The sequence below is a fragment of the Camelus bactrianus genome, chromosome 23 (genome assembly GCF_048773025.1).
Source record: "Camelus bactrianus isolate YW-2024 breed Bactrian camel chromosome 23, ASM4877302v1, whole genome shotgun sequence".
Taxonomy (NCBI): Eukaryota; Metazoa; Chordata; class Mammalia; order Artiodactyla; family Camelidae; genus Camelus; species Camelus bactrianus.
The window spans coordinates 42,520,001-42,541,596 of NC_133561.1; the positions used below are offsets into that span (position 1 = coordinate 42,520,001).

General features: G+C 51.0%; 2 long non-coding RNA genes and 1 other non-coding gene across 3 annotated transcripts; all 3 read right to left on the reverse strand.

Moving 5' to 3' along the window:
- Positions 1-8,073: 8,073 nt before the first annotated feature.
- LOC141574882 (uncharacterized) lies at positions 8,074-10,928 on the reverse strand. Its single transcript, XR_012502010.1, has 3 exons — positions 10,766-10,928; positions 9,211-9,561; positions 8,074-8,237 (listed from the first exon to the last, which is right to left on the reverse strand). It is a non-coding gene; the product is annotated as an uncharacterized LOC141574882 (long non-coding RNA).
- On the reverse strand, positions 9,276-9,384 carry LOC141574889 (U6 spliceosomal RNA). Its single transcript, XR_012502016.1, has one exon. It is a non-coding gene; the product is annotated as a U6 spliceosomal RNA (small nuclear RNA).
- Positions 10,929-18,667: 7,739 nt separating the features above from the next.
- LOC141574883 (uncharacterized) lies at positions 18,668-21,393 on the reverse strand. The gene is made up of 2 exons (XR_012502011.1): positions 20,968-21,393; positions 18,668-18,962 (listed from the first exon to the last, which is right to left on the reverse strand). It is a non-coding gene; the product is annotated as an uncharacterized LOC141574883 (long non-coding RNA).
- Between the last annotated feature and the right edge of the window lie 203 nt (positions 21,394-21,596).

Here is a 21,596-nt window from a genome sequence, read left to right on the forward strand (position 1 = left end):
CTCAGCTGTTTGATTGGGTTCTTTCTGTTGTCCTGCCTTCTAGGCACTTATTCGTTCCCTCTGCGTGATCTAGCCTGCTTTGGACAGCCTTTAGACCATTTCTCATTTCAGCCAATGAGTGGACCAGTTCTCCTTGACTCTTCTTTATAGCTTCGATTTCGTTTTTGACGTATAGTATATCTCTCAACACTATCTCTTGGAGTTCCTTCAGGACTTGGATCACTCCTTTTTGGAAATCTTGATCGAGCAGGCCATCCACGTCTATTTCATGGATCGTGCTTTCAGGAATTTCTCTGGCTCTTTTAATTGGGAGTGGTTCCTCTGCTTCTTCATAATGCTCCTATCTCTCTGGCACTGTGGCTTAAGGAGTATCAGTTATCTATTGGTGTCCTTAAGGAGTTTATGTATTTATCGAAAGCCTAGGCAGGCATAAAACTTTAAAAGAGAGAGGGGGATAGGGGGAGAGAGAGAGAGACAGAGACAGAGACAGAGGGGGAGAGGGAGAGAGGGGGTGGGGGCAGGATGTATAAAAGAATGGAGAAAAAAAGGTTTGAAACAGTGTACGATCAATAATAGAAGAGCAAGTTGAAGCAGAATAGCAATTGAGCTGAGACGTCCTTCTAAAAGCCTTTAAAAACAAATAGAAAAGATCAGAAAATAATATACAATTGTTTCAAAAGTAAATTTTTTAAAAGGTAATCGGAAATAGAACAGATTTTAACAAAAGATAAAAACAGAGGATTTTAAAAGACGGGAGAAAGAAAAGGTTTGAAGACAGTGTGTAATCATGAATAGAAGAGTAAGTGGAAGCAGAATAGCGATCGAGTTGAGACGTCTTTTAATAACCTAATAAAAAGGAGGAAAAAAATCGAGAAACAATATTTGAAACCTGTGAATAAACCAGTAACAGGAGATCAAAACCACGAGAATGAAAAAGGGAAGGGGGTGGATGTTTAAAATAATAATAATGAAAAGACTTGAAATGAAACATTTAAAAGGGATTAAAACCGTAAACGTATACGACTGTTCAAAAGTAAAGGTTAAAAAGGTAACAGAAGGTAAAACCGATATAAAAAGAGATTAAAAAGAAAAAGGAAAAGAAAAAAAAAAAAAGAGGAAAAAAAAAAAAAAAAGGATGTGTTCTCCTGGAGACGGTGCGCTCTTAACGGTTTCACCGAGAAGTCTTTCTGTCGTCGCCCTGTTTCGTGAACTCAGCTTGCTGTTTCCGCGGGCCCTCTGTCGGCGCCCTCGTCTGTGCTGCCCTCGGTGCCTGTGGGCAAGTAGATCGCGCCCCCTCCTGGCACCGCGGTCGGATGCTGCGTTCCTGCCGGGAAGGAGGGAGGGTGGCTGGCCGCCTGCCCTCTCCCGGCGCCGGTCGCTCCGCTGCCTCTGTGCGGCTGTGTGCTCCGCCTCGGGTCGGCGCTCCTCTCCGTAGGTGGGCTCGGGGAAGACCGTGGAACCGCCCCGCCCCTGCTGCATTCCAAAACTCGGCTCCTTCTTAGTCTTGGTGGCGCGAGTTCTCTGAGGTACCGGGGCAGATATATAATATCTGCCTCAGGCTGAAAACGAGTCTCAGTCCTGCCTAGGAGGTTGCAGAGCCCCCGGGTGCGGATTCGAGTCTCGGCCCCGCCCCCGCTCCCGCCCCCGCCCGCGCGCTGCGCGCCGCGCGCCAGGGGCTATGGCGGCTGTGGCTGCGCCCCGCCTCTCTTCTCGCGAGAAGGGCCGGTGATGGCGCCGCAGGTCTGAGGAGATGGAGGCTACGGCGCCCCTCTCCCCAGGGCACACCGCCGCCGTGTTGCTTTTGCCTTTCTTTCCCCGTAATGGACGGGTTGGGGGGGCGGGTTGTTCTGCTCTGTATCCCCTCCCGGCCACGGCGCGTGGTGCCCGCCGCCACGGTCCTCTGCCCGGCTCGCGGCCTGTCCCGGCCCCCGGCTGCCGGCCTGCGACTCGGGCTGGGTGTCGCGGGGACCCTCCGTGCCCGTTTCACTTGGGTCGGTCTGGTCAAGGGGCGCTCGGGCAGATCTGAGACTCGGAGGCTCCCCCACCGTCCCGTCGGCCTCTCCGTTGGAGACGGGGAGGTCTGGCGAACGAGCCCTATTCCTCCTCTGCCGGTCCCTCCGCACTGTTTTGCTTTTGACTCTTTCTTTTCTCCTTTTCTCCTACAGATTTTGGGCGTCTTTGTCTTTCGAAGAGGGCGGTGTTCTGTCGGAGTTCCGCAGGTGGTCTGATTGGCGAGTGGGTCCGTCGATGTGAGTTTTGTGTATTTGTGGGAGAGGGTGAGCTACGAGCGTCCTTCTTGCTTCTTCTCGGGTTATTTTTGAAGAGTAGGTGCTGGGGATTGAACCCTGGACCTTTATTTTTTGCATGCTAAGCATGGGCTGTACTGCCTGATCTCTAGACCCTCCCCACCGCACACCCCCCCCTTTCCACCGCCTCCATAGTACTCGATGAATCTCCTACCTAGATATCCATGCTTCCTTGGAATAGGGCCGTCGTTTTCTTCATCGGATTGATGCACGTCTGTGGATTCGTCTCGTTTCTCTCCACTGCGGTGGGTGGCATCGGGGCGTGGGGTGGGGTGGAGTGGCGTGGGCTGGGAACAGTTCTTCACGTGTAGAGGTGGAGCGGAGCGATGAGGATGGTGACTGTTTCCCGAGTGCTCGCGCCGGGTGATGGAGGCCTGTGGTCTGACTTGGAAGAGGACTCGGGTGACCAGAACAGAGCCCGTGTGGGGTCGTTGTGGAGGGAGGAACTCCACCCCCCCCCAGCCCCAGCCAAGGCACTCGTACCTCATCGAGGGACGGTCGGCCGAAAAACAAACGAAAGCTGTCAGAGGTTTGGGGGTGGGGGTGAAGGGGTGTTGTGTGTGTGTCTGTGAGTGTGTGTGTGTGTGTGTGTGTGTCTGTGTGTCTGTGTGTCTGTGTGTCTGTGTCTGTGTGGTGTGTGTGTGTGTGTGTGTGGTGTGTGTGTGTGGTGTGTGTGTGTCCCCGTTCCCCGTACCACGGTCTCTGGTCGAGGCCCCCCCCGAGCGGAGAAACGCACGCCAGGCCGTCCGTGCTCCTGGTTGTCGGCCGCGTGTCCCTGCCACCCAGAGATCCCAAACCGTCCCGCTCGCTCCCCTGCCATGTGCCATGTGCCATGTGCCACCTGCCTGTCGGCCGGGCGCTATTTTAGACCCTGCGAAGAAGTCGAGCCGGACGGACGGGCCGGGCCGGGCCGGCGGGCCGGGGGCCGAGCCGAGCCGAGCCGGGCCGAGCCGATCTGAGCCGAGCCCGTCCAGGCTGGGGTGGGTGGTGCTGGGTTCAGAGGAGTGAGGGTACAAGCGGGAGGCGGGCGTCGATGGAGGGGAGGGGGAGGGGGAGGGGGAAGGGAGAGGAAAGGGGAGGGGAGGGGGAGCAGGGATGACGATGGTCTGGGGCTTGGCGTGTGGGGTGGGGGTGGGAGGGATGGTAGCCATCCTATGACTTTCTCTCCCTACCCCGCCTTTTGCAAGTCTGTTCGAGTGACAAGGTGGTGCTGGTTTCTGGCTGGTTGCACACCATAGTGATTCTGTTCTTCTTTTTCCTGGTCTTTTTCAGGAACCCTCGTCCCGAGGGGACTGAATCTAGTGCCCTGTGCTGCGCGGTACGACCTAGGGGTCGAATCTGCCAGGAGAGGACTTACAAGGATTTCGAGGATCCTGGAAAACTGCTACCATCCAGAATCCTACATGGATGTTCAAGATCTTGTGGATGGACGGACGGACGCGAAGACGGATCGAATGGAGGCCCCGCCCCATCCCCTGGACCCCTTGGCCCAGGAGGATCGTGATGGGTCTGGAAAGGACTCTTCGACCGAGGGTCTCGGGATGGACTTTCTCGGTCTGCGGAAGGTGTTTCTGCACAAAGAGGAAGAGAGGGGCGTTCTCGGCCAGAGAGCCCGAACCGCCCTCCTTTCAGGGATCCGCTCCAGTCAGGGTTGGGGTCGGGGTCAGAACGCAGCCACCGACAGCTCCCCTCCCTCGTCTTGGCTCTCCAACTTGGGAAACCCTCCTCCCTGCCCCCTCACCCATCTTCTCGTCAGCCGGCCTCCAGCTTCCCCGTGCCAACCACCTCTCTCATGCTGCCGGACCTTCCTCCTCCTTGGGCTGCCAGGAAGCTCTCCCGCTCCTTCCACGTGCTTTGGCTTGGAATCCCTGACAAACACAAGCGGTGCTGGTGGGCGGGGCCGTGGGCGGTGGCAGAAGACTCCCTACATCTTATGGGAGCGATTTTTATCTCCATAGAGGTGGCGATTGAGAAAACACATAAAATCACTCAGAAGAATACCCATGTGTAGTATCCCTGACCTAGATCCGTGTCTGTCTGTCTGTCTGTCTGTCTGTCTGTCCTGTCTGTCTGTCTCTCTCTCTCTCTCTCTCTCTCTCTCTCTCTCTCTGCCTCTCTCTCATTTCGCTATTTCTTCTGTGTGTGTGTGTGCGCGCAGCGCGCATGCGTGTCTGTCTGTCTCCCCTTGTCCTCTCTTTCCTCTCCTCTCCCCTCCTCTCCTCTTCCCTGTTCTCCCCCTTCCCCCTCACCCCTCCACTCCTCTCTTCTCCCTCCACTCCACTCCTCTCCTCTCCCTCTTCTCCTCTCCCCTCGCCTCTTCTCATTTTCCCTCCCCTCCCCTCTTTTCCCTCCTCTCCTTTCCTGTCCTCTCCCCTTTTATCCCTCCTCTCCTCTGCTCTTCTCTCTCTCTCTCTCTCTCTCTCTCTCCCCCCTCCCTCTCTCTCTCCCCCCCTTCACTTCCCTCCCTCTCCCCTACCCCCCCAACCCCTACCTTCACAGGGCCTCATAGATTGCAATCGGTTTCCATGAAATGTGATGAAGAGGGAATGAATTTTAGAATGATATCCCATGCCATCGAATCCTTCTTCCCCAGGGATAGCGACTTATTTGTGGTCGTGTTTGTTTTTGTTTTTCTTGTTGTTGTTTTGGGGCGCATCGAGGGCGCAGGAGGCGTTGGGAGTGAGGGTGATGTTTCTCTTTCTGTCTGTCTCCTCCTTAGGACGGATTTTAAGAGGAGGGAGGACTCACAGAAATCTACCATCTTGTCTCGTACTGCAGCTGTGTTTGAGCTTCCTATACGATCTGGGCGGAACCACTCCCCACCCTCACCTCAAGCCGCCATTGCCGCCCCCTCAGCCCCCTGCACCCCCGTCCAGTCCCACACTTGGGGCGGTGGTTGGGCATGGGGGGATGTTGGCGGGTGGTGGTTGGTGGGGGGTGGGGTGGTGGAGGAAACCAGAAAACAGACCACTGTGGCACGTGGGTGACTGGGGCTTCAGGGTGAAGGAGGATGAATAAAATGGCCCGGAATTAGGCTAACGGATTATTAGCTTCTTTTTTTGGCGGGGGGGGGGAGGGGAGGATCATTAGGTCATTCATTCATTCATTCATTCATTCACTCATCATTTGCTGGGGGGGGGGTGTCATTCGCGTTTCTTATGCTCGCCCTGAAAACGGTCAACTGTCCTGACTGACTGGTTGCTGCTCACGGTTCCAGGCCTGTTGTTGAAACTGGAAGCTATCGATCTTACTGTTTCTACTGTATTTCACTCATTGAAAGTCATCATCATGCTGGGTCTCTGAGTCTTTCTCCGAGGGAGAAGGTCGGTCACGGGACTAATGACCTGACAAAATAGCCTGAGTGACCAAGAAGGCCACACCTTGAGTGCTTATGAGATAACGAGATCTAACCACCAGCCTCTATAGAATGGGTCACCTGGAGGCATCGTGACACCATTCTGAGTCTTCTGATGAGAAAACGATTCTGTGGATGGTGATCGATGCCCGATTGTTTGAGCTATGGCTCTAGAACCACCCCACCCACTCCATCCCCAAGGTGGGTACACAGTTTTGAAGACGCTAGCCTGCTGTGAATCCCTTTGCCCGGCAGAGCGATAAAATGGCCTCTTTGCTTCTAAGCTCCAAGACCTTGTCTCTGGATTCTTGGGCTCGTCGGGGACGGGGGCCGATCTTTTGGCAACAAGCGTGCTTCAGAAACAGCGGATGCCCGAGAAGGACACTCTGCCTCTCCCTCTTCTTCCGGGCCTGAAATGGGGAGGAAAAAAACACATCGCTTCCCCTGGAAGCTGGAGTCCGGAACCCGCCATCCGGAGGGACTTCTGGCCTTGGCCTTCTCCTGGGGTGGGGGGGGGAGAGGACGCCACTGCACGTGTTCTTTGTCAACTCCCTGTTTCTCTCTTCTCGAGTTATCTCTTTGGGACGGCTCCCACACTGGGTGAAAACAGACAGACAGGCTGGTATGTCTCCCTACCCCACCCTTCGCCCCCAAATGACTGATCTCCTGTCCCATCAGAATCACCACTTGTTTCACAACGTGGCTTTCTTGGATCCTGGAGGACTTGTAAAAGGAAAAGCCCAGCTGGGCTAACAAGCTAAAGTCACAAATCTAAGTGTGATAAGTGTCCGTTTACTGATCTAAGTTCTGCTGGGCTAACTCGTAAATCTGAAGTTTAGTGTCAGTTTACTGGGCTAACAAGCTAACTCATAAATCCAAGCTCAACAAGTGTCAGTAACGTGATCTGTTCCAAATTGATAAGCTCCCAGTGTACTGATCCTTTGCTTTTTGTTGTTTGAGCCTTATTGGCGAATAGACCCATATTTGTAATTAACCCTATGAAACCTCATGTGCACGTCTTGGAGGTGCTCAGAGCTTCGGAGCAGAAGCCCCTCTGAGCCCGCCGGCGTAATAAATCTGAGTACTCCAACCCTCGAGTGGTGCTTGTTTCTAGGCTGGCCTGTCATTTCCGTAACAGACTGATATCAACTTAGAGCCAAGATGGGCGCAGAACTGAAGGAGCTTCTCGGCTGGCCTAAGAAGCCTGTCGTCGTGATGTGGGAGGCATTCTTTACGAGGGACCTATCTGATTAAGTGCTTGACCGCCTTTTGGACTTTGAACCAACTTGGAGATAGGAACTAGGATGAGAGGGCACCCGAAATAGCTCAGCAAACTCTTCTCCATCCTTAGAAGACAGACAGACAGACAGACAGACAGACAGACAGACAGACAGAGTGTGTGTGTGTGTGTGTGTGTGTGTGTGTGTGCGGCGCGCGCGCGTGTTTGTGCGCGTGCGGGGGTGTGGGAGAGGGAGGAGATGACGTCAGCGTACTGGACACTGTTTCAGTGACATGGGGAGTGCTGTCAACTAGGAAGGAACGTCATGTATTCTTCAGCCTTGTGTCTGTACAGGTGGGTACACTCAGGGTTCCAGAAAGGATGGGATATTCCTGGCAGTCGTCTACTGCCCTGGCATCGAGGGGCTGGCTGGCTGGCTGGCTGTCATCCAAAGTGGAGGCTCTCGTGAAAGGGACGGAACCGAGTCCCGAGGAGATGCCTCCTTCACTGACTTTCATGTAAACACAGTGGACCACAGCCTCCGGAAAGAGGGTGGGTGGCACACGTGGCCCCAGTCTGTTCTGTCCATTCGGCAAATGGCCTGGGTTAGGGGAAACCCAGCATGGCGACCATCCGACAGGCCGACCCACCGACCCACGGACGTGCTCGGTTTCTCCAGCTTCCTGGATGACCTCCCCCACCCACCCCCACCCACCCGCATTCCTTCACCCACCGTGGTGTCTGGTGTCAGGGCACTTGGAAGATGACTCCCATTGTTCAATAGACAGGGGCAGAAGATTCCTATAGGACCGCAAAAACAGTCAACTGGCCATACATACATACATACGTACAAACTTTTTGTCCCCAGAGGCCTCAGACCTCCTCTCTCTGGACACGCTGAACCCCAGTAACTGGCCCCCATTCAACTGCCACATAGTAGGGGTCATCCAGACGTTCTTGGGATGGTAGGTATGACTTCCAAAGGGGTTGAAGCCTTCCTTCCCCCGCTGCAAGCCTGATGCCATCAGCATGGCCCAGGACACTGCTACAAACAAAACAAACAAACAAACAAACAATAAAACAAACAAACAAACACACACACCACCACCACCACCACCACCACCACCACCACACACCACCAACAACAAACAACAACGACAACAAAAGACAAACACATGCGTATGTGACTGGGGACATACTTTCCGCAGCCTCCAGGGACGAAGGCACCCGCTTCGCTGGGTAAATCCTACGAGGCTTCACTAAAGCGCTTGCCAACTTACTTCTCAGAAGGATCGATCTCTGCCCCCATCACCCGCCATCATCAGGCAAGGTCGTCAGAATCCATGGGAGATATAGACTAGAAGAAGAAGTAGAGGAAGGAGGAGGAGGAGGTGGAGGAGGAGAATCAGTGACATGAGGTGTGTACGACTTCTTGTCTCCAAGAGGATTGAGTTTTAAATTTTTTCTTTTCAGATACAAGGGAAAATAAACTTTTGTTTTTTCCCCTTCCTTCCCTTTTAGAGGCGGACACCCACATGGTAACTATCATACCTCTGTCAGCAGAATGGAATCCTTTCTCTTTTTCTCCTCCTGACCCTTCTGGGATTCAGAAATCCTCCGTGAGGATTTTCTATTCTTGGCAGCAGAGTTATTAGCATCATTGACTTGGAGGCAAAAACTTAGGTATCCATTAAACTGGGATAGACATGCATGGATAAGAGATACTAGTGCTACTCGTTTTCCTTAGGGTTCCCCTGTGTCTGTGGGGTGTGTGTGTGTTGTGTGTGTGTGTGTGTGTGTTGTGTGTGTGTGTGGTGTGTCTGTGTGTCTGTGTGTCTGTGTGTCTGTGTCTGTGTCTGTGTCTGTCTGCCTGCCTGCCTGCCTGCCCTGCCTGCCCTGCCTGTTTATTGTAGGAACTCTCTGTCAATGGAAGTATAGTTGACTTACAATGTTGTGTTCATTTATGACGTACGGCATAGTGATTCACTTATTCACACACACACACACACACACACACACACACACACACACACACACACGTATACTTTTTCAGGATAGGTTATTACAAGCTATTGAACATAGTTCCCTGTGCTAGACAGTAGGACCTACTTGTGTACCTAGTTTGTATAGGGTGGTTTATATCTGCTAATCCCAAACTCCTGATTTATCCCTCTGCCCTCCCCCGTTCCTCCACCCTACCCTGTCCCCTGTGTTAACCATCGGTTTCTTTTCCATGTCTGCGAGTCCAGTCTGTTTCTGGTTTGTAAATAGGTTCCTTGGAGTCTTTTTAAAATGGAGTTATTTATGTATGGATGGGTGTCTTGACTTACTTTCAGATCCCACCTAGAAGTGATGGCATAGGATATCTGTCTTCCTCTGGGTGACTGACATCACTAAAGCTACGGAACGCTTCACGTATGTGCGTGTGTCGTCCACGTTCAGGGGCCGTGCTGATCTTCTCTGGATGGTTCCCGTGTTAGTCGATGTGCTGTGGCAGCAAGCGCTTGCCTTAGGGTTTTTGTCTCAACCTGAAAGCCGGCCCAGAGACTGAAGGTCTTCTAGTTGCCTCCACTATCTGCCTAGGACCATCTCCACGAACGTTTCCCATTTTCTCTCACCCTTTTGTCTTGGCATCATTGAGTACTAAAATGCTCCGTCTCCTGAAGCCCTGCAGACTGAAGCTGGACAACGGGAGGTAAACGTCAGAGAAATGGCCACAACAGCTCCTGTGGAAACCATCCTAGGGCCTGTTTTTGGAGGAGCCGCTCAGAGAGTTGAGCCGAACACCCCAGGACATCATCAGAGGCATTTCAAACTGCTCGAGCCGTTTCGATGACCCCGATGTGTGGAAATCTCCTACCAGACTGACCCCCTACTCCCGGCCCTGAATCTGGTTTCTCATCTGCTCCAATGATTAACCTTTGTGCTGTACTTTGGTTTTCCACACAAGTGCCTCTTAGGCGATACCTGACTGCTTGCTCCCTAGGCCTAGCTTCAGAAGCCCATCGACACCACCGCCTCCTGAGACGAGATACTACAACTGTTTCCTTGAACAGACCTGTTCTCAGAACTAAGAAACTGGGTCCATGAAACGCAGGCCCTCTAGGAAACTATTCCCTCCCTCCTGCCCCCACACCACACGCACGCACGCACGCACGCACGCATGGACGCACATGCACAGTCAACAGCCCAGCTTTTAATGTGTAAAACTTCCAGGGAAGTTACAGAATAGGGAAATGTTGGGGTCCAGAGTAGGCTGCCCCAAAATGTGCCCGATGGACTATGCTGAATGAAAGGGACTTCACAACTGGCCAAGGGGGAGGGTATAGGTCAGTGGTAGACTGTGTGCTTAGCAAGCAAGCACAAGGTCCTGGGTTTAATCCCCAGTACCTCCGGTCAAAAATAAATACATAAAATCGAATTCCTCTCCCCGCCCGCCCCCCCCAAAGTATACACTGCTGTATGTCAACTCTGTCTCAATAAAACTGGAAGAAAAAAAGGAAAAAAAAATGATTTAACAAAAGAAAGAAAGAAACAAACAAAGAACTGCCCGAGGCAAGAGGAACACTCTGGCCCTCCTTTCTGCCTCCCTGGAAGCAGGGGAAAAAGAATTTTGTTTTTTTAAAGTCTCCCATCCCAGAGGAATCTATCAAGTCAGAGGTCTGCTTCCATGCCCTTCCATGATTCTCAAACGGTGTAGTGGGGTTTACCCAGATTAGGAAAAGGAGGGGACTCCTTTGGCCTGAGACCAGGCGAGATTCTCCCCCTCCCTCCCGCCTCCCTCCGTGCAGTTGGGACGGGGTGGCCTAAGGGTGGGGAAATTGAAACCAAAGAACAAAAGCCGTTCAACAGAGAGGAGCCGGAGGCCAAGTCAAAGGCTCTGACCTGAGCACAGAGCTTTCTGCATTTGAATGAAGCGATTGAACGAGGCCCTGCCGAATGGATCCTCCTGACGTCCCCGCCCCCGCTTCCAGGAGACAGTCAGTCGATTTGGGACCGATCGGTGGAGAAGGCCTGGGAGGCGGCGGCGGCGGCGGTGGCGGCGGCGGCGGCGGAAGCAGCGGCGGGGGCGGGGGGGGGTGGTGCGCGGGCGGGGGCGGGACCAACGGTCGCTCCAACTCTGCCTGCCTGCCTGTCTGCCTGCCTGCCTGCCTGCCTGCCTGCCTGCCTGCGGGGCTGAGGCCTGAGGGCCACGCTGGTTCCTGCCACTCAGGGAAACTTCTGCGGGTGTTGCCGAAAGATCGCCCTCCCCCACCCCGTCCCTGACGAGCCAAATAACCCAGAGACAGGGTCTTAGAGTTTAGAAGAAAAGAGGCAGCTTGATTGCTTTGCTGGGCAAAGGGGACTCACAGCAGGCTAGTGCCCTCCAAACTGTGAACCCGTCTTGGGGTTGGGGTTTCATGCTTCTGTGGACGAACAGGTTGGAGCATGAAAGGGAATCACAACAGGCGGGAGCACAAAAGGTGCTCATGATCAACAAGGGTCTCTGATGAAACTTCCTCCTAAATCTGGATGAGTGTCTGATAACATGGGACCTCCTGGTGGTCTAGTAGGTCATCAGCCCGTGACCTTCTTTATCTGGTCAGACTCACCCGGCGGCACCAGCGCCACGGAGGAACTCGGGGTGGGGGGTGGGGGGTGGGAGGGGGCTGGTCGTTCTCCTGAGCTTATCCTCCCGTGACTCCCTTCCTGGGGAAAGACTCAGACGCCAAACATGATTGTCAAGTTGAACGATCAGAGGAAGGTCAAATCAAACAGTTAGAATCGACAACTTTAGCTGTTTTTAACAGTGGGCCTGGAGCTGGGAGCGGTGTCTGGTCAGTCGAGTTTGCTGATCGTTCTAAAAGCAAGCAGTAAGCATAAAGCCAAAAATTGGCTTAGCCTAAGTGTGGCCACTTCATGATTCCTCCTTCACTGGGGGCTGAGGCGTGGGGGAGGGCGGGGGTGGGGGACAGGACTGAGGTGGCGGCGAACTTCTCCGTGAATGCTCGGAGCCGAACTGCTCTCTGGGCCTAGGTCTGAAAAAGGCCTGAGTCTCAGCTATGACAGATTCTCTCTCTTTCTGGGCACATGGACTGACTCGCCCCGCATCCTCCCATCTGTCAGACCCTTTGGACACACACCTCCACCTGAAGAGTTCTTTGGCCTCGTCCAGAAAAAACAAACACACGCACGAACAAAACCAAACGAGCACACAGAAACCCTGCTGATCTCCTTGGACCCCATTCACTTCGGAGAGTCCCTCTCGTAGAAATCCCCTCTGCTCGATGATTTCACCACAGCCGCCTCCCTTTCTCCGGCACAGTGACCCCCCACCCCCACCCCTGCGTGGGCCCTGTCCCTCTACCTATCAAAAACCAAACCCCAGGAGAAAAGAAAATCAGAATGCTGTTTTGAGCCACTGGATCTGTGAAAGGAACCAAACAGAAAGCTGAAATAACCAAACCAGCCGAACACCAAAAGCGAACAGACAGATACCCCAGAAAGAAGGGCACGCCGACCCTTGCCCCTTTCCTTCCTGGAATCAGGACATAACATAGATCTACACCCCACCCCCCACCCCACCCTCCCCAGATGTCTTCTTTATGCCGGAACGAGAGTGACGTTCTTATTGTCAACGGTGCTGTTATGGAAATGACAGGCCGGCCAAGAAACAAGCACCACTCGGAGGGTTGGAGTACTCAGATTTATTACGCCGGCGGGCTCAGAGGGGCTTCTGCTCCTAAGCCTTGAGCACCTCCAAGACGTGCACGTGAGGTTTTATAGGGTTAAGTACCAGCTTGGGGTATTCGGCCAATAGGCACGCAATAGCTTTAGCAACATCATTATCACGAAAGTAGAGGCAGTGAGGCAGCAAACCAACATTTCAAGGCCAGATATGTCTCTTTGAAAATCCAGCTGGCTAGCAAAATATGAACAGGGAATCAGCAAACCGGCACTTATTAATTTAGATTTACGAGTTAGCCCAGCAGAACTCAGATCAGTAATCCGACACTTGTTACACTTAGATTTGCGACTTAGCTTGTTAGCCCAGCTGGGCTTTTCCTTCACAGTGTAAAGCGGAGAAGGAGAGAATTCTGTACAAACAGACCTCGATGAAAAGAATCCTCACCCTCTTTTAGGCCCCCACCTCAACACACGTGCGCGCACACGCGCGCACACACACACACACACACACATGCATGCACGCACGCGCGCGTATAGTTACTCCTGTTCTCTCTCTTTCTCTCTCCCTCTTCCTTTCTTACTGATTTTTTAAAAATGTTTACTGATAACACAGAAAATAATTGCTTAAATGTTGTCCAGGAATGATATTCATTTTTGAAAACATGATATATATTGTAAAGGATTTGGGCTCCCTTAGAAAAATCCCAGTCCAGGCACGATTGTATAGCACCTCCTTTCACTTTCAAGTGTCTCATTTCAGACAATAAAGTAGCCAGTCATCTTCCTTGTGCATGACCTTTGTAACTGGCACAAGTCAAACGGCACAAAATTCAGACCCAATCTCCTGATCCATATGATTCTCATATTCTTTTTTTTTTTTTTTTTTTTTTTTTTTTTTTTTTTAGCGAGTCCAGAAGCTATGGGTCTGTGCCAACCACCCGTGGCTGTTCACTATCCAGCATTTCTTCCATTATCTTTATGTTGTCCTGTTTCTTGGAAGTATTAGTGCAGCTACTTTTCCCGATGGTCTGTCTCTGTCTCTGTCTCTCACTCTTTTCTCCTTCTTTTTTTTGGGGGGGGGAGGAGGGGGATGGGTTTGATTAGGTTATTTATTTATTTTAATGGTGGTTCTGGGGATTGAACCCAGGGCATCATGCATGCTAAGCAGGCACTCTAACAATGATCTATATCCTTCTCTACACCGCCCCCCCGACCCTCCAGCACCCCCCCCCGTCCCCGGCCAGGGCCTGTCTTTGCTCAACCCAATAGAAAAGCATTTATGTTTTGCCAGTTTCCTGGGTCCTTCTTTGTTTCATAAAACTGAGAAGAAATACACGTGGAAGTTCTCTCCTATGAATTGAACAGACTGAAGATCCTTTAAATAACCAAATGAGGTGGAAGTGCAGAGAGTACCATACGGGAACACACCGAGGCACATCGTCATCAAATTGACCAAAATTAAGGATAAGGAGAAAATATTAAAATGAACGAGAGAAAAGCAACAAATAACATACAAGGGAACTCCCGTAAGGTTATCAGCTGATTTTTCAGCAGAAACTCTACAGGCCAGAAGTGGGTGGCACAACATACTTAAAGTGATGAAAGGGAAAAACTGACAGGTAAGAATACTCTATTCAGCAAGGCTCTCGTTCAGATTTGAGGGAGAAATCAAAAGCTTCACAGATAAACAAAAGCTACAAGATTTCAGCACCATCAAGCCGGCTTTACAAGGAATGATAAAGGATGGTCTCAAGTCATCAAATCCTAAGAAAAGAGAACAAAAAGATGAGAGAAAGGGAGGGGGGGAGAGAGGGAGAGAGAGAGGGGGAGAGAGGGGGGGGAGGGAGAGAGAGAGAGAGAGAGAGAGAGAGAAAGAGAGAGAGAGAGAGAGGGAGGGAGGGAGGGAGGGAGAGGAGACCTTCGAAAGATTGCTTTGCCTGTTTAGGGTCTTCCGTTGTTCCTTAAAAATTTTGAAATTGTTTGTTCTAGTTCTGTGAGGAATGTCGTGAGTATTTTGACAGGGGTTGCATGGAACCTGCGGTTTGCTTTGGATAGTGTGGCCATGTTGATAGTATTGATTCTTCCAATGCAAGAGCACAAGGCATCTTTCCATTTCTTTGTGTCATTTCAGATTCTGGAGTATAGATAACCTCCTCGATTAAGTTTATTTCTAGGCATTTTACTGTTTTTGACTCAATGGAAGTGTTTATCCCAGTTATAAAATTCTGGTTTTTAAAGTGGAGGGGGGAAAAAAAAAAAGGAAAGGAAGGGCCACAAATGGCAAAATATCCTTCTTTCTCATGGGTGAATTGTATTCCATTACGTGTGTGTATGTGTGTGTGTGTGTGTGTGTGTGTGTGTGTGTGTGTGTGTCCCCTCTTCTTTATCTATTCAAATATTGATGTGCACTTAGGATGCTTCCGTATCTTGGCAATCATAAATGATGTTGCTGCTAATAGCAGGGTGTGTGTATCTTTTTGAATTCATTCTTCTTTTGTGGTTGGCTTTATTCCTTTGATAAGTATGTAAGTTTAAAAAGCTAAAGCTCTAAACCTTCCTGGAAACAATGAACAGTACATATATGTAAATTAAAAATATATGTGCAGTAAAAACATTTTAAAAAAATAAATAAATAAAAAAGAACGAAAGACAAGGAAATTAGCTATCAAGCCGTGAAAGACATGGAAGAAACTTAAAAGACATCTTACTAAATCAAAGAAACCGGTCTGAAAATTGTTACCAACTGTACAATTCCAACCAAATGACATCCTGGAAAAGGCAAAGCTCTAGAAACAATCAAAAGATCATGGTATCCAGGGGTTTGGGGAGAGGGAGGGAAGGAGGAATGAACAGATGCAGCGTGAGGGATTTTTAAGGCGATGAAATTATTCTGTAGGATACCATAGTGGTGGCTGCATGTCATTGTACATTTGTCAAAACCCATAGAACGTACAACCTCAAGAGTGAACCGTCCTGTAAACTATGGACTTTGATGGATAATAACGTGTCCATGTCGGATCATCAGTTTTACCAAATAGGCCACACTGATGAGAGATGTTGAGGGGAGTGGAGGATATATGTGTGGGTGGGGAGGGCTATGTGAGAACTCTCTGTATTTTCTGCTCAATTCTGCTGTGAGCCTGAAACTGCTCTAGGAAATAAAGTCTATTAATCAAAAACAAAAACAAAAACAGAAACAGAAACAAAAACAAAACACCCAAATGAGGTGAACCAGGATTCAGTCATCCAAAATGGAGCTGGACGGCCAGTGGGAGGAACTTTGTTGCAGACATAGTCCTGTTTCAGGGAGGGGGACGTTGTCCCCTCCCTCTACACATCTTGAGTTCTCTGGGCTGGACTGATCCAAAAATGGACCCCAGACGGATCGTTGAGCAGGAGCGACAGGGAACCTACTGTCTTTCATTCAAGCACTCATGTGTCCCCGAAGCAGGCAGCTTTTCTCCGTTTTACGACAAGAAATCAGCCCTTTGTGCGAAATGGGCCGGGCTGAGAGCCTTTGGTTTTGGGTGACCCGTCCGTGAAGAATCGAGACGGAGTTTGGGTTTTGGGGAGGGGGGGAAGCCCCTGAAAGAAGTCACGAGGTTGGTTGGTTTCTCTAGGCTTCCGGGGCCTGAAGGCTCTCAGTGGGTGATCAGGGTGTTTTCCTAAGTCCAGATGCAGGGAGGGCACCCTCCACGGAAGTGATCGATTTCCCGCTTTCAGGGAGACAGAAAGAAGAGTCTGAGGGTCCCTCTTGCGTCTGCTGGCCCCTCGGCTTCTTCGGTCACTCTCATTTCTAACCCATCCGTGTGCCACGGAGGCACATACATGTTTGGGGTGGCCTCCCCTGGGTCCCGACACCGGCATCAATGGGGGGAGGGGGGGCATGAGTGGTCAGAACTGTATCAAGCTCAAGGGCACCACCAACCGGTTTCAAAAACAAATCTGCCAGCAGCTGCTAGCCGCAGCCTGGTCGTTTCAAAGTTCCCGCCTTGCTCTTGTGGTGTGTTTTCTTTCGTTTCCCCTTCTCCACTTGCCCCGTGGGGTAGTCTGATGACACACACTTCCAGTGCTTCTTTCTTGCATCTGTGTCTCCTGGGCTGCAGTCCTAAGAGCCCCCCCCCATCGCCCCCGCCCCCCCCAATCAACTCGTTTCTTTACCCTCCACCAGGTCTCCTGGCTTGGAAATCTCGGCTCACAGCATGTGTCTCGTGTCCTCTCTGAATTCACGGGCCCAGCCATCCACCCTAAGGAGACGGAGGGAGGGAAGGAAGGTTTTGACCTGGCGACCTTCCTTGCCGGCATCCTCCGGATTTGGGACCCTTCAGTGCGCCACCTGCCACCCGCCATACCACTCTCACCCTGAGGCCTAGCCCTCGGGGCTCCGTCCACGCGGACACCTGAACGCGGACGGACCTGGACGGTGGGCGGGGTGGGGGTGGGGGTGGGGTGTGGAGGGGCTTGCTTCATCACTGCCGGAACCGTGGAGGCGACCGGGACAGACGCGTCCTTCAAGAGGTGAAGGGACACGTCGCCCGGGCTAGGTCCGTGCCACAGCATGTGATTTGGCTCTAAAAAGGAAACCAGGGACCCGTGGAGCCGAGAGACCTGTGGGAGACAGGCGGGGCCGTTTCTGCGTGCCCCTGACTCCCTGAAAGAAGCCAATCTGAAAAGGTGGCATCCTGTAGGGTACCGGCTCTGGATGACATTCATTCTCAAAAGGGCAAAAGCCCCAGAGAGGGTGAAAAGATGAGTGGGGTCGGGGGTGGTGGTGGTGAAGGTTGTCTGTGTGGGTGTGTGTGTGTGTGGGTGTGTGGGTGTGGGTGTGGGTGTGGGTGTGGGTGTGGGTGTGTGTGTGTTGTGGCGGGGGGTTGTTGATGAATAGGTGGAGCACAGGGGACTTTTAAGCAGCGAAACTCTCCGGTAGGTAGGTCCACGATGGGATGAAAACCAACATGCTGGATATGGCAATACCTAAGCTGGGGTGAACTGAAAGAACCCTTCTGGGTGTCCCGCCCCTCAGCCGAAGTTTAAAGTCCTTCCTAAAGCCAGAAGGTAAAGACACACGAGAGCAATCTGAGGGGCCATCGCTGAGGAGTAACAGCGAGGCCAGTGAATCCAGTGAAAGACTGACTGACGTGGGGGCCTGGGTCCCTCGGCTCGACCCCCTTCCCCGGGAAACCGAAGCCTTCGACGCAGGGATGCGCTTTGACACGCTTCTGTCTCATCGGAGAAGGCTTCTTCTGCCTGGCATTGCGTGACGGGGCCGAGAAACCCGTCCTCTCCTCCTCTGCGTGAGGTAGCGGTCGCTCCCGCCTTTGCGCAGCGGTGAAGAAAGCTACCAGAAACACGGTTCTGCGTTTCTCTCGATACCGTGGGCGAGCGTCACGGCTTTTCCTTGCGTTCCACCATGCAGTCAGATAGCATTCTCAAAACTAAGCGTGCCATGCAAATTTTCCTTTTCCTTTTTTAAAGTGACTGTCAAGAACTTAGGCAGCATCGAGTGAAAATGTTGGGCACCTTCATCTCTTGGTTTGTATGGAGCCAGCTAGGTCATCAGACCCACGTCACCATGATTTCTGAATTCTAAGATCCTTTCCAATCCATGATATTGTACACTCCTGGGTCATGGGATGTCACTATGGCTGATCAGGTCAAAGGGAATGTGTCCCTCCAGAGCACTTATTAACACGTCAGTTTATTTAAACGACAACAAAGGAAATTCCCTTCGGGCGATATTCATTCCACACGCTAAAGGAAAGCGATAGGTTGTGTGCCTGAGCCCACACAGTGTGACGCAGGAACGGGGTGGGGGTTGAGGGAGGAGGAACTCTGGCTAGTGTCCAGGACCTAACGGGAGATAGAGTGGAGGATTTTTGCCCTTCTTCAGGGACAGGGTGAATCGGCCCGAGGTTGACTTGTGCGCTCAGAAAGAGGGCCTTTACCGGATGCCCCGAGCAAGCAGACTTTTCTTTTCTTCTTCTTCTTTTCTTTTTTCAGTTTTATTGACATAGGTTTGACATACAGCCCTCTATCAGTTTCAGGTGTACAGCACAATGATTTGACTTCCATAGACTGTGAAGTGATTATTAGGTAACTTTAGTGACCAGGAAACAACGATATGTTAAAAGGGGGTTTAATCAACAGAACTGCTATTTCTGATGATCATCTATTCCTAAGAGAAAGGACAGATGAACACTCCAAAATGCAGGAAGTGCATAGTCACAGAATGATGAACAATCTTTACCCGTGCCGACGTTTTGACGCCAGGATACGTGGAAAGCTGAAGTTTTAGAACATAGAAATATTTGGCTCTCCATTTGACCTGGAAATCTCCTTGTTGGAAAGAAGCTAATTTCTCCTCCTCATCCTCGTCCTCCTCGTCCTCGTCCTCGTCCTCCTCCTGCCTTTTTAACTAAAAAAATAAAAAAATAAAATAAAATAAAATTTTTTAACAAGAAGTTTTTTATCTTTTTGGAGGGGGGACGGGTCATTAGGTGTCTTTATCTACGTTTCAATTAATTATTTAGATTTATTATACGTTTTCAGTGGTGGTACTGGGGACTGAGCCCAAGGCCTTGTGCATGCTGAGCACGCACTCTACCGCAGAGCTCTACGCTTTCCCAGAAAGGAGCAAATTTCTAAACATAGAACTGGATGAGTAGGTCAGCTTTTTGATCTCATAGAAGCAGCGGCCCAGTTCTCTGGGGGGAACCCTCCTTATCTTGTCCATCTCGACAACGTCAGAAACGTCTGTCTGCATAGCCCACAGTGGCCTGAGACTGAGGCCAGGGGGCTGAATCAGGTAGAACCTGAAACCGAATGGAAGAAACAAACAAACAAAAAAGGGTGGGGAGGGGCACGCGGAGGCCTTTTTAAACGTACACACTGCTGCGTGGTCTCCCTCATCGAAACTCTAATTCGCAGCCTTCTTAAGGAGAAATATACACCTGAAACGTCTTTTTTCCACACAGAGTTTAAAAGCTTTCACCCTCCGAGCCGAAAAACCTTACCCGTCCCATCGGTTCTTTCTGAGTGAGTGGGTTCTCTAGTGTCCTACGCGTCTGCTGGGAAACAAGCTGCTGGAGAACCAGCAACTAGAAACCAAGCTGCACCAGCATTTCCATGAGCGTAAAATCTTACATTCACACTTACTTGCTTAAAAATGCACACGCCTGCTTTGTTTTCATGTTTTACACAGTCGATGACCTATAACATGTATGATGCTCAAGAAATTGTGTGAGGGGCAATCCTGAGATTGACCGTGAGGGCGCAACAGATGGCAGATATTTCCTTAGGGTAAAACAATGGACGGTCATGGGAAGCCAGATCATCCATTAACAGAACTTGGTTCTGGCAGGAAAGCATGTGGTTTAACCCCGGGGAAATATTTGCTATCTCGAGATGTCCCAGAGGCAATCACAGGATACACTTAGAAATTTTGCATCCCCCGAGGAGGGTGATTGTTCCTGGAAGGGATAGGCCTGAAATGAATCAGTTAGCCAGCAAGCAGAACTTCGTGCTTCTGGCATGAAATATCTAAAGCCCCACCTCTTTGATCGCATTTCTTTTTTTTTTTTTCCCTGAGCCGTATACTCCCAATAAACAGGATGTCGACCAGGCTTTTGGCACTCTAGATCCACGAGACCTTGAGTCCCCTGGTCCCATTTTCGCTCTTTACTTGGTCTCTTTGTTTCTTAATTCTTGCGTCGCCCGTCCTCAGACACGGTCCCGAGCTGCGCTGGACACAGCACCCGTCCTACCCGACTCGTGAGTGACCTATAGTTTTTAAATGAAAGCTACAAAATCTCTGGTCATGTCGATCTGCTGGTCTCGTCTGTATGAGACAGGGCAGTACCTGAGTTTCAGAGACACACACAGACACACACACAGACACACACACACACACACAGACAGAGACACACACACACACACACACACACACACACACACACACACACACACACACACACACACACTCTAAAGGGAACAAAGAACAAAGAAAGATAGAGAAAGAAAAAGAAAAAGGCTCAGGGGAATAAAGGATTCGCTTGCTCTCTGTGACATGACCCAGTAGACCTAGTTGTCACGAGACAGGAAGCTCAACTCTCCGTGTTTACATTATCTGTTCCTGAGCTTTCTTGCAGAAAATTCTCATGCGTTTCTTTCCCCTCACGGAAGTCTTCTCTATTCCCCACAGAGCCTGGGGCGATGGCTCTTCACCCTGGAGCCGCCTGCGGCCGATCCAAGATATCGGATGATTTATGGAAGTGATCAGTGATCCTGAGACAAAGCCCTTCCTTTAGGTAGAAAAGCATGGCCCCTGCTGCTCAGGGAGCTGGCACTCCCCCTCCCTCTCCCCTCATGCCACCTTCTCCTTTGTGCACAAGCTATCGCTTTCGCAAAAGAGCTTGGCTTGCCTGAGAGTCTTGTGGAAGCCATCCTCATTTCTATGGTACTGCCGTCCAAGGATCTGGAAAGGGCCCGGTCCCATGTATGCATGTATGCATGTAGGCACTTGTGTATGTCCCCGGCTTGTAGGCCTGGCATGTTTCTTCCTCCACATACACTTGCCAGAGTTCATTCATGAAAGAGCTCTATGGAACTGGTTTTCAAGGGAACATGCAGGCAGGGAATGCGAACAGGAAGGAACCCAAATGTTTTCCTTCAGGTTGACATGATCTAGGACAGATCCTTTCATCCAGAAAAGCAAATGTCAAGGGATCGGTCTCGTGAAAAGAGCCATGTCTTGATTGTGACGAGCAGCATTCGAGGTGAAACTTTTCGCCTCCCTAGGTTTACCCCGAATCCATTAAGTTCCTGTGGGTTATCTCTGTCATAAAACGTGTCAGCCAGGAAAAAAAAAAAATAAAAGAGTCTGGGAGCGATGGTTGGCTCGGTCTCAAGTCTCAGGAAGTGTTCACACCCCAAGCAGTCCGAGGGGGTAGTGTGTGTGTGTGGGGGGGAGGCGGTCCATCTCTGAAAAATTGGTGCCTCCTCCACGTAGTTTTTGGTCCCTTGCAACTGAAGCATCTGGCAACGTCCCTGG